The sequence below is a fragment of the Ambystoma mexicanum genome, chromosome 9 (genome assembly GCF_040938575.1).
Source record: "Ambystoma mexicanum isolate Mex_15411 chromosome 9, UKY_AmexF1_1, whole genome shotgun sequence".
Lineage (NCBI taxonomy): Eukaryota > Metazoa > Chordata > Amphibia > Caudata > Ambystomatidae > Ambystoma > Ambystoma mexicanum.
Genome location: NC_090931.1, coordinates 241340894 through 241352261, shown reverse-complemented (window position 1 = coordinate 241352261; position 11368 = coordinate 241340894). Strand labels below are relative to the sequence as shown.

At 43.6% G+C, this 11368-nt stretch overlaps 1 long non-coding RNA gene across 1 annotated transcript in view; it reads right to left on the bottom strand.

The window, feature by feature from the left end:
• Positions 1 to 503: 503 nt before the first annotated feature.
• The window catches only part of LOC138487911 (uncharacterized), a 70183-nt gene continuing 59318 nt past the window's right edge, over positions 504 to 11368 (bottom strand). Inside the window, exon 3 of the long non-coding RNA XR_011274556.1 lies at positions 504 to 3227. This is a non-coding gene — a long non-coding RNA (uncharacterized lncRNA). The remainder of the gene's footprint in view (positions 3228 to 11368) is intronic.

Below are 11368 nucleotides of genomic sequence, written 5' to 3'. Positions count from 1 at the left end.
GCTTCCCATGGTTATTGGTGGGTCCCACACCCTTGGCGGTGATGCTCCACACGGTGTCTCTTCCTCCCAGTCTTATGGTGGGACCCAGACTCTTGGTGGCGGTGCTCCACCTGGATTCTCTTCTTGTTTCAGTGGCAGTGGCTTTGGCAGATGGATCCTTCTATCTGTGCAGTGGGATACTTCTATGTATGTCAGTATTCTCACATAAGAGCATACTTATGTTTTCTTTGCAGTAATGACAGAAATGATACTATATGAAAAACATGTCCATGCTGGCGCTTCCAATATATGCCAGCATCCTCACATAAGAACATACTCCTGTTAGATTTGCCTTTAATGGAGAACAAGAGAGGAATCCAGTGAGGATAGCTACGTCCCCTGCACACTTTCTGAAAGGCCAGAGATGGCCTATTGGAGATTAAGTATCGAGTTTTAAGCAATTATAATCACTTGGAATTACATATGAGTACAATTTCAATAACGAGTCCAATAGAGAGTTTGTGTTTATAAAAAACAATGTTTGCTTTTTATTTGCATCTTAATATGCCCAACGCGTATCGAGTTGTGTACAGTCTTCATCAGGGGCAGCGTATTCAACAATTAAAGTCTACAAAAAGAAAGATTGTATACAGCAATATATTAGTATTTGTTTAGTACAATTTGTGTTAATCGAATATAACATCAATTCAAAAAATCATTAAACAAATTAAATATACCTCTAGGTAGGAAACAAGCAGCTCCTTGCAAGAACGCTCTCATCTTCAGATATAAAACAACATGGACCTCATTACAAGTACATTGTTGAGAGTAAAAAAAGCAATAATGCAGTGATAATTCAGTTACCGCTGCATTACTGCACCACTGTACTACGAGTTTGGAGAAAAGCTGAAGGTAAATCTTCCAGTTTACTGCCAGAAATTGGCAGAATTACCGCTGACGGAATTAACACCAACAGTAATTCATCTCTAATCCCCATGGAGTCCTATGTACTCCAAAAATTACACTGACCTACCACCACTTGTAATCCCACTGTACATCCGAGGGACCAAGTGGCGGTAACGGTAAACGAGTTTGGCAGTAATTTGGCAGAGTTATCCCCATATAACCGCCAAACTCGTGATGAGGCACAATGTCCTGTCTTTTCTGCCTCTTCTTGACGGGACTGGTATAAGGGTCCCGTATAAGGGTATAAGGGTCCAGTGGCTTCTGGGGGCTATAGTAGGCCTGAAATTCATAAATGTATTGTGTTAGGGGGTTCAGGGTAGGAAACCGACAGTATCCAAATCAGCACTGGCTACAGGGGGACTGATAGTTCATACCTCCAAGAATCATAAAATGACTTGTGAGTCCCTAAGAGGGAATGGGAGTGTAGTGTTTGGAGAGTCCTGAAAGGGTGAAGGTTGGCCATGACAGTAGGAGGGCCAATACAGCTGTTTTTTGTCCTCATTGAGGATGATGGTATTTCATAGCTAGAGGGTCATGGCTAGAGAGACACTCATGGCTGGACACTGTCTGACTGTTCTGTCACTGTGGTTAATTCAAGTAATAGATTGACCTTTTTCTAAATAAATATGCTGGCGTTGGAGGATTGAACACCTTGGCATGGACAGAGGTCTCAAAGGAGACCTGCGGTGCAATGTTATCAATCAAATAGCCTAATGTTCAAACTACAAACCTTGTACTTTCAACATGTCATTTTTAACTATATAGTCATGATTCTCCATCACAATATATATATAATTTTCATGGTTTCAGATGCTCAGTCCCTTCATTCTTCACTTTCCTAGTTTCAAATCCTGGGCCTCTACATCTTTCACTTTCATGGTTTCAGATACTTGGTTCCTAAATCCTACACTTTCAAGGTTTCAGATCTTCAGACCCTATATTCCCCACTTTCATGGTTTTAGAACCTGAGTCATCCAATTTGGCTTCAGATCCTCTGTCCTTTTATCCTCCACTTTCAGGATTTCACATCCTCGGTTCCTATGTTCTGCACTTTCATATTTTCAGACTTTTATGGTTTCAGATCTTCACACCCTATATTCTCCACTTTCACGGTTTCAGAACCTGAGTCATCCAATTTCATGGTTTCAGATTCTCTGTCCTTATATTCCCCACTTTCAGGATTTCAAATCCTCGGTTCCTATGTTCTGCACTTTCATGTTTTCAGCTCTTCACACCCTATATTCTCCACTTTCCTGGTTTCAGAACCTGAGTCATGCAATTTCATGGTTTCAGATTCTCTGTCCTTATATTCTGCACTTTTAGGATTTCAAATCCTTGGTTACTATATTCTCCACTTTCATGGTTTCAGATACTTAGCTCCTATAATCTCCACGTTCCTGGTTTCAGAACATCAGTATCTGTATTCTCCACTTTCAAGGTTTCAGATCCTTCAGTCCCTATATCCTCCAATTTCATGGTTGCAGATCCTCAGACCCTATATTCTCCACTTTCATGGTTTCAGATCCTGAGTCATGCAATTTCACGGCTTCAGATCCTCTGTCCTTATATTCTCCACTTTCAGGATTTCAAATCCTTAGCCCCTATAATCTCCACGTTCCTGGTTGCAGAACCTCAGTCTCTGTATTCTCCATATACTTGGTTTCAGAACCTCAGTCTCTGTATTCTCCACTTTCATGTTTTCAGATCTTTGCACCATATATTCTCCACTTTCATGGTTTGAGAACTTGAGTCATGCACTTTCATGGCTTCAGATCCTCTGTCCTTATATTCTCCACTTTCAGGATTACACATCCTCACTTCCTATGTTCTGCACTTTCATGTTTTCAGATTGGTTCATCATGATAACAGGCTTTCAAAGAGGTTGAATTGATCTTGTTTTCTAATCCCAAACTTGTTCTTCGCTTCAAGTTTTTTATGCTTGCAATGTTTCATCTACTTTATTGCTTGCCCTGAATTAGACAACTTGGGGCTGAGGTTTGTGTTTTTTTTCACCACACTCCTAGCAAATGATCCTTTTTTATCTTTGAGAACTTTCGATAAATTTGTAGAATCAATCCATTCTTCCCAGATTGTATCAGAGAACCAAGTCTTTTACATATTGTCACTGGGATCCATAAATCCCAACAAGCATTATTTGCTTTGAATTCTCAATATATCTTGGCTTTGCACCACCTCCATGTACAAGTTGAAAACTTAACCGGACCAGACCAGCTGACACTCACTTGGCAGTTCTGCTTTCGAGGTTGAGGTTTCCTGTTGTTCTGAAAAAGAGGTTGTGAAGAAGATTTATAGATTGTGAGAGATAGTGCATGTGTGCAATTCACTCAAATAGTTGTTAGATGCCAAATTAGCAAACAACTATAATAAAAGAAGGTCTCAGTTCTGTTTTAATGTCGGGTATGACCTTACGGCATAGTCAAAAATGGCAGATGTTAGGACAACAACAGTCTTAGGGGCACCCTAGCTCATAAAGTAGCTATGCATGCTGCCTGCTGTCAGCTCTCTTCACTGGTCATCTACTGGCTGCTGACTGCAGCAAGGACTTACACACATACAAACATTGTTCATTCCATTCGGGTGACACTAGATCAGTCCTGGTTTCAACTGCATTCTGGGACTGATAGTCCTAGGTTTGAAATGGGGAAATCAAGGCATACAAGTACCAGAATGCACATTTCAAACCAGGACTGGACTTGGATGGATGATGTGGGTATGTATGGGCCCACACAGTGACATCACCATTGTCCTTTTCTTTTTGGGGAAGCAGCATGTTTAGTACATTTCTTTACACTTTGTCTATGTTCATATTAGTCTTAAAGGTAGAAATATGCATTTTGCAGAGGATATCTCTAAGAGCATACTACCATTTGCGTAAATAAAGCAACATCTAAAATTGCGCAAGTAACAAAACTATCTCAAAACAGTAACATAGTTTTGTAAATTCCTTCAAATAAATAGATTGTGAATATAAACACATTTCATAATGCCAAGTTATAAAAGGGAATCCTTGTGAGGATTAATGGACGAGAAATATAAAATAAAACAAATATTGCATTACAAGTCTGACTGTCTGTGTGAACAGAGGAACTGAAGCCTAAGGCACTCACCTGTAGTCTTTTGCAGGTGTGTAGTAATTTCTTCAACAGCACCTGCCTCATTAAGTGCGCTACATTTGGGACTGCAATCATTGGTTCGATAAAATCACAGTCTTATAATTCAAGTTATTAATCAAGCTCCTACCTTACAGAAATCGCTGCACGTGTTAGCCAATATAAAGTGTTGAATCATGATGAACATAATCATTATTATTTTTAGGGTATTTATTGAGTGTGGACCTATTTTTGATAAGCAACGGATCGCTTTACAAATCACACAGGGAAGGAAGGACACGGTCAGGTAGGCAGAGGCATAGAGGGGTTGGAAGCTAACATAATGATATGCATAGTATGGTGGATGACCATATACCCTATTTACATAAACCTTCTATTCTAATTCTTGTATGAGTTTAAAAATGGTTGGAGAACATGTATGATCAGCCAGAAAATGCAGGTGCCGATGTAAGTAATGCCCTTTCTTTAAAAGAAACTACTTCCTCTGCTGAAAAAAATCAGGTATGTTTTGTAAAGACTCTTTTACGGCTCCTCTGTGGCCCCAAAATGTGTTTAATCTTTTAAGCCCTTCATAAACCGATAGAAATAAATGTTGTGGTTGGCTCAAACAAAAGGTCTACTCGTAAAGAGAGGAAATAGGTAATAACTGTAGACAGTACAAAAGCCACTATGGTGGAAACTACACTGGTTTTTATGATATATCCACCAAATTGAATTGACCCAGGCCAAAAAGGTTTTTAAAAAAAGGTGCAGAAAAGACGAGGGAAATTATTAGATATAAAAAAGAAAGTACCAACTGGAAGATCTACACCTTTAATAGAATCAAAAAGGCAACAAGAATAATCCTGTACCTCTAGACACAGCTTTTGTTGGGAAGAGTCCAAGTAAATTGACCTCTGAAATAACTAAAAAGTAATAGGACAATACGGCAAAGATGATTCCCCATATGAAAGTGTCAGAAGTCACAATCAAGCAAGAAGAGGAACAAGCAGCTCCGGATGATGCTGAACTAAATATTGATATTGTCACATCGTTCAGGGGATTAGACTAATCCACCACTCACTAATAGCAAGCAGTAAACAGTAGTAATTGGTTGTGGTTAGAAGAATTATTGGGTCATTATGATGTACATCTTTGAATAGATCTAACGTATGATTATTCCATGAAATGACCAATTACAATGGAGGAGGTGCAGTTTCTGCACGTAATTGCCTGCACAGCCTCTACAGCCCTGACACAAAGTCACTCTTACAGCCTGTAAAAGAGGATCCAGGTCAAACAGAGGCAGCCCTCCCCCAAAAGAAGGCCAGGCATCTCCAAGGAGAGCAGCTACCCAAGGCTCTGCAGCATATCAGGAGGGTACTACACTTTCCAAAAGCAGTTCAGGCGGACCCATAGGAGTACATTCTCTTTTGGGAATATGTGGCTTGGTATCAGAGAACCTTCCAATTCATAAAGCAGTGAGGGTGCTGTGCTCAGAGAATGGAAGGAATAAGACTATCCAGTTGGTATCCCCTGGGGGAATAGGAGAAGGAACTCCCTCCAGTTTCAAGAGTTGACTGCCTGGCTTGTAACCTGCCAGCTCACACATCAGTACCTTCGGAGGTAGCCACAAAAAGATTGAGGTGGCTTTAAAGCAGGGTTTTTCCGCATTAAACTTTTAAATTATAACAGGGACATATAAATCTCACATTGTACAGACACTTGTTAGAGACTTCCGCCAGATCTTTGAGCGTCTGCAGTCCCAGGATGATACTTCAGGAGTACTTACCAGTATTTAACTGCAGTTCAAGTTTCTCTAAGATGTCACTCTTGATAAGACTGTGTGATTGAGCTGCAGCTGCAGGGTCTTACTTGAAAATGAAGGCATCCTAGAAGGCACTCATAATGTGCACCCGCCTTTTTTAGGTTCTAAGCTATTTGGTCCTCAGATGGAGGTGCTCATGAAAAGAATTGTTGGCGGACCAGAATATAAACAACCATCAAAATATTTGGCAAGAGACAGGCTGTGGTTCAGGGTCTACAGTCAGGCAACACTTTTGAGTGGTCTGGGGGCCTCTATAAGTGACAGAGACCTGTCTTCACCATCAAACTTCGTAGCCCCTCAGGAGGCCTGTATGTGGGGACTCATGGGTCCTGGATCTAGTGGGGGTCACCTTCAGAGGTTCTCCGAAGTATGGAAGGAGACAAACAGTGAAGCATAAGTGATCAAGGCGACCCAGGAGGGTTGTGCAATAGAATTCCTTTCCACCCAGCCTCCATCAGGGGCAATTCATACTCCAATGTCACAGGATCCACTCACAGAAGAGCAATGCTGGAGGTGAAATAAATAATCAAAAAGAAAACATTTGCATCTGTACCAAAGTAAAAACAAGGCCACGCAGTGTAGTCAATCCTTTTTGTGGTCCTGAGAGCATCAGCAGAGGTCAGGAAGAAAGGGGCCCCTAGGGGTCCCTCGCGTTATGGAAACAAGGCAAATCACCACACACGATCGATACGCCAGACACGAGGTTGTATTCCCAAAGCTATGGTTTATTGCAAAGCAAATAGTCTCAGTTGGCCAACCCGGTCTCACGCCCCGCGACGTGTATTTCTAGACCTCGAGGGGCGCAAGAGAGCAAATTACATACATCAGTTACATATATACAAAATGCATATCACACAATCAGCTGTGACATGTTTAACACCGCCCATTATTGGGTTTCTTTGAACTCGATTTGATGATGGACAATTCCGACGAATATGACACCTTCAAATATCTATTCTAGCAACAATATGCAACCTTGCAAGTGTAGAGACATCTTTTCTTTGTTGAACAGAACACAGTGCTTCTGTTCTTGTAAGCGAGCTACATACGGGGGAAGAATCACATTCCAGACCTTGCTATCATTGTGGTGCTATTCGTGTCCTGGGAGCCGACACGCTCTACAGGGCTCGGGAAAGGGGGGGGGCGTAAGAAGAGCATAATTCAAGCCTTAAGCTGCTTTTTTATAACATTTTCTACCATATAACGAGACTGGCTGGCAGCTGTGAAATTATTAAATGCCCTGCGGCTCTCCTTCAAGGCTATATTTGGGAAGGAGCTGGGCATTCCTCTCCGGAGCTGCCTACGTTGTGTTTCAACAAACTCCTTATTAGCCTCGCGGCCTTGTGACCATGTCCTTTCACGTTCAGACAACAATGTTAACAGTCGAGCAGAATAAGCAAAAATGTGCTGTGAAGCAGTTTGAACAGAAAGCAATGAGCAATCGTTAGAGAACAAAATGGCGATCCTTGTTACATCAAAATGGCCGCTCATTGGTCAAACTCGGAAATCTGTATTTCTATCGTTATGTACATGAGACGGTTGGTCTTCGGCCACCAAAATACATTTGCCGTCAATCGTGAGAGGTGTCCATTTTTCTAGACCAACAAGGACAGACCTGGATTTGAAGCAGTTCAACCACTGTGTTACATGCTTCAAGTTCAAGATGGTCACTTTCCAGTCTACAACACCTCTGATCTTACCAAGTGACTGGCTGGCATGTATTGATATGAGTAACGCCTATCTACATGTACCAGTCCAAACCAAAAATCAAAAGAACTTAAGTGTCCTATATCAGGGCCAACAATTTCACTTGATGGTGTTGCCAGTCACACTTTCACCCTCTCCATGGTTCTCACAAAGATGTTGGCCCCTTTGGTAGGTGAATTATATAAATTTGGTATCAATCTGTTTCCGTACCTAGAAGATTTTCTAATTTCCACTCCTTTTCTTAAGGCATCCCAGGATGTGGAAACTGTCTGCTCAACTCTCCAGCAGTTTAGATTTCTCATATATTGGAAGAAGTACCATGTCTCCCCCTAACAGATACTTGACCTGTATCCCAAGGTCTTCCACTGTCAGGATCATCCTTCAGTGGTGGCTAGCGTCAGTGAACCTACAAAAGGAGATTTCACTGTGCTCGCCCACTCCCTTTGTAATTACGACCGATGTCAGCAGGGCATGGTAGAGCGCAGCCTGGGAGTCCCAATAGGTTCCAGGGAGATGGTCTGAGGAAAAGGCAGATCCTTAGTCAATTTGCCACAAACTCAACGCAGTACAGCAAGCTCTTCTACACTTAGCCTATGCTCAATCTTAGCTCACACTGACAATGAGTTCACACAGAGTGACCTGGATCACAAAGGAGGCACCAGGTGCAAGCCAAGATAGCTCCCAAGATCTGGCAATGAGCAGACACCAATCTCAAGGAAAGTCTCTCAGAAGCTCACCCTCCAGGGAGGGAAAATACGTTTACAGACAAACTCAGCAGGATATTCCCCTCCTCAGTCCAATATCATCAATAGCCCTCCATTTTTCAGACTCTGTCTCTCTCTGAGTTTGCCCTCTAATAGTCAGCCTTTTGCCCCCAATCAGGTCCCTGTTTTTATCTTTCTGCTCCCATACAAAAAGGTACTGCGGTTGGATGGTCTTACTGTGCCCAGGGAATGGCTATATGTGTTTCCTCCAGTACCACTATTTTGAGATTACCAAAGAAGGTCCAGACGGTGAGGGCGTCCATTCTAGATGCTCTTCCTTGTTGGCCAAGGAAACCCTGGTACACTCCTACAGCTAGCACAGGAGGGTAGGTGGCCTCTCCCTCTAGATCTCGTTCCTATCCCGGTTCCTTCCAGGTCCTCCCTCCAAAAATAGTTGTTTGGATCATGAGAGATTAGCATTGCAAAGTCTGAGGTGCAAAAAGAGGATAGCTCTCCATAATCAAGCAGCCTGGAAGCTAGACACTCTTCTCAACTATCAAAGACACTGGAGGACTTTGTCCCATTCTTCTGGGGCTGCTTACTGTTAGGTTTATCAGTTTTGACAAACCAATGTCAGAGGGCAGCCATCAGGTATTTCCACACATCCTCAGAGGTAGTTCCCTATTTAGAACCACAGGTGGCAAAGCTCTTCAAATTAAAGCGATCAGCAAGCCGATCTATGGTTCAGCCTTGAGGTCTACTTCTGGTCTCTCATGAGGTTACAGAAAGCATGGTTTGAAAACCCTGGTAGACGCACCTCTGAAGCTCCACTCCACAAAGGTGGCTTTCTTAATTGCCTTAACCTCGGGACGACGGATCGTGTACCTGGGAGGGCTCCTTTGTTATGAGCCCTCTCTCCAGTTTTTTTAATGACATGGTGGTCAATAAGGTACCAGCCGCTTTCAGACCCAAAGTAGTGTCATCCTTTCATTGATCTCAGGAAATAATTCTCCTAGTTTTGCCAGAGGGATCACATGGTTTTGGCCCTGGATAGGGCAAAGGCACTGGCAGTATTTCTCAACTGCATACTTTCCTTCCACCAACAGAATTCTTAATTTGTAACCATTTGTATAGCTAAACAGGGTGCACCCCCATCCGCCATCCTTGGCTAAGTGGATCAAGATAGAAATATTCACCTCATATGTCTCAGAGGAATCTCTGACTCCCTCCCTGGCACAGGGCAGTTCCACTCAGGGTGGCAGCTTCATGGTCAAAATGCATCAGTGCTTGAATACAAGCGGTCTGTGGGGCAGCAACACGTGCGGCTCCTACCATATTCACAAAGCAATGTAAACTTTGGTGGCAGAAGAATATTCTGAGGACTTTTTTGATTGGTTAATAATAATGTATGTAAATATGTGCTATGTAAAGCAGTTTGGATCAAAGTGATGTATAAACTTCTCACTCCTTTCCATTGGAACCGCCTACCCCTCCCCGTCCGCTCAATCACCTACTACCCTTCATTTCGCACTTCTCTAAAATCCTATCTCTTCCACTCTCCCCCCTAGCATCTTTTTGCTTCCTCTCTCAGTACTGAAACCACCTCCACCCACTCCTCCTACCCACCCTCTCACTCTGGTCACTCTCCATTAGCGATTAACCTCATCAAGAATGTAAATTGTACCTTGTACTGTTTTCTGGTTTTGATTCAATTGTCATCTTATGCTTGTTGTATTTGTTCCTCTTGTAAAGCGCTTTGGATTAAAGCACTATATAAATTAAAATAAAATACAAAAAATACAAATATCAACATATTATTATTATTACTTTTGTGCAGATGTGTTGTCTTCCATTGCTTCACTTTTGCAGCAGGATTGTGGACTGATGAGTGATCTGCTTGGATGAAGCTCGGTGCATACCCATGCATGTAAGGACTGTGATGAGGAACACAGACGGGGGTTAATTGTCCTATGACTTACTGGTAATCTTCGTTAAATTGAGTCCTAGTCTTCGTACTTACTGGCCTAGTTCCCACCCCTTCCTCCACTGTCTAAGGCAGAATTAGTATAAAACAGGTTGCGGGACGGAGGAAGGAGCTTTTGTAAAAGGGGGACCCTGTGGAGCATGTGGTACGCGTTGCTCGGCAGGAAAGTTTGGGCGCTGCACCCCGGCCATCGAGCCACGCTGGGCAGCAGAGCGCCTCCCAATTTATTTATATGGGTGCTGGCGAAGGTTCGGGCACAGTTGGCAGTTGATGACGAACATGTTGCCTGGGCCTTCACCGGCCCTGCTTTCTATGGCAGCATGGTGTTGGCAGAGGGGGCGCACAAAATGGGCCCCCTGGGCTCCGGGACAGGGAGCAGGGGGAAACCAGCAACGGGTTGCGGGTTTCTCTGTGGGGGGAAGGTCAGGACTTTTATGTGAGGGGTCACCTGTTGGCGGGGCGGGGAATGAGGGGATCAGTGGTAGTTCGGCCCCATGTCCGGTGCTGTCACCATTAGGGGGCTCACAGGAGCTGGGGAAGTGGCGGGCTGGCTCCTGGTGGAGCTCAGCCCTGGCAATATGTGTGGGGCTGTGTTCCTCCCCCAAAGGTGCTGAGGCACCGTTGCGGCCTCCCTTTTCTGGAGTAGGCCACGTGGTGAGAAAAGGCAGGGTGCAAGGAGGTCGGCTGTGTGGTGGGGCGTCTTTTAAGTCGGTGCTGGTTTTGGGAAGCAGGGGTGGGGCTAAGTGGTAGCCTCTTTTGCCCCTCTCTCCTCCCCATGGTTGTTGGGGATAGTGGAGAGAGGTTCAAGGGGAAGTGGGCAGCCCATTTTCGTGATTTTACATATACAAAATAAAAAATGAAAAAGGAACACTGCAGGTGGGGTCTTATTTATAATATATGGCTGTATATTTGAATAGGGAGCCAGGATTATGGGGGCTGGCAGTCCCCCATTGGGTTCCATGGTGGCCTTTGGTGGTAGGGGGCGGGCGAGTAGTAAAGTATGTGGCTAGTAAAGTTTTGGATGCCTGCTGGGTCACCATGGTTACAGAAGTGAGGGATTTCCCCGGAGGTAGGAAAGGGTTGGGAGGAC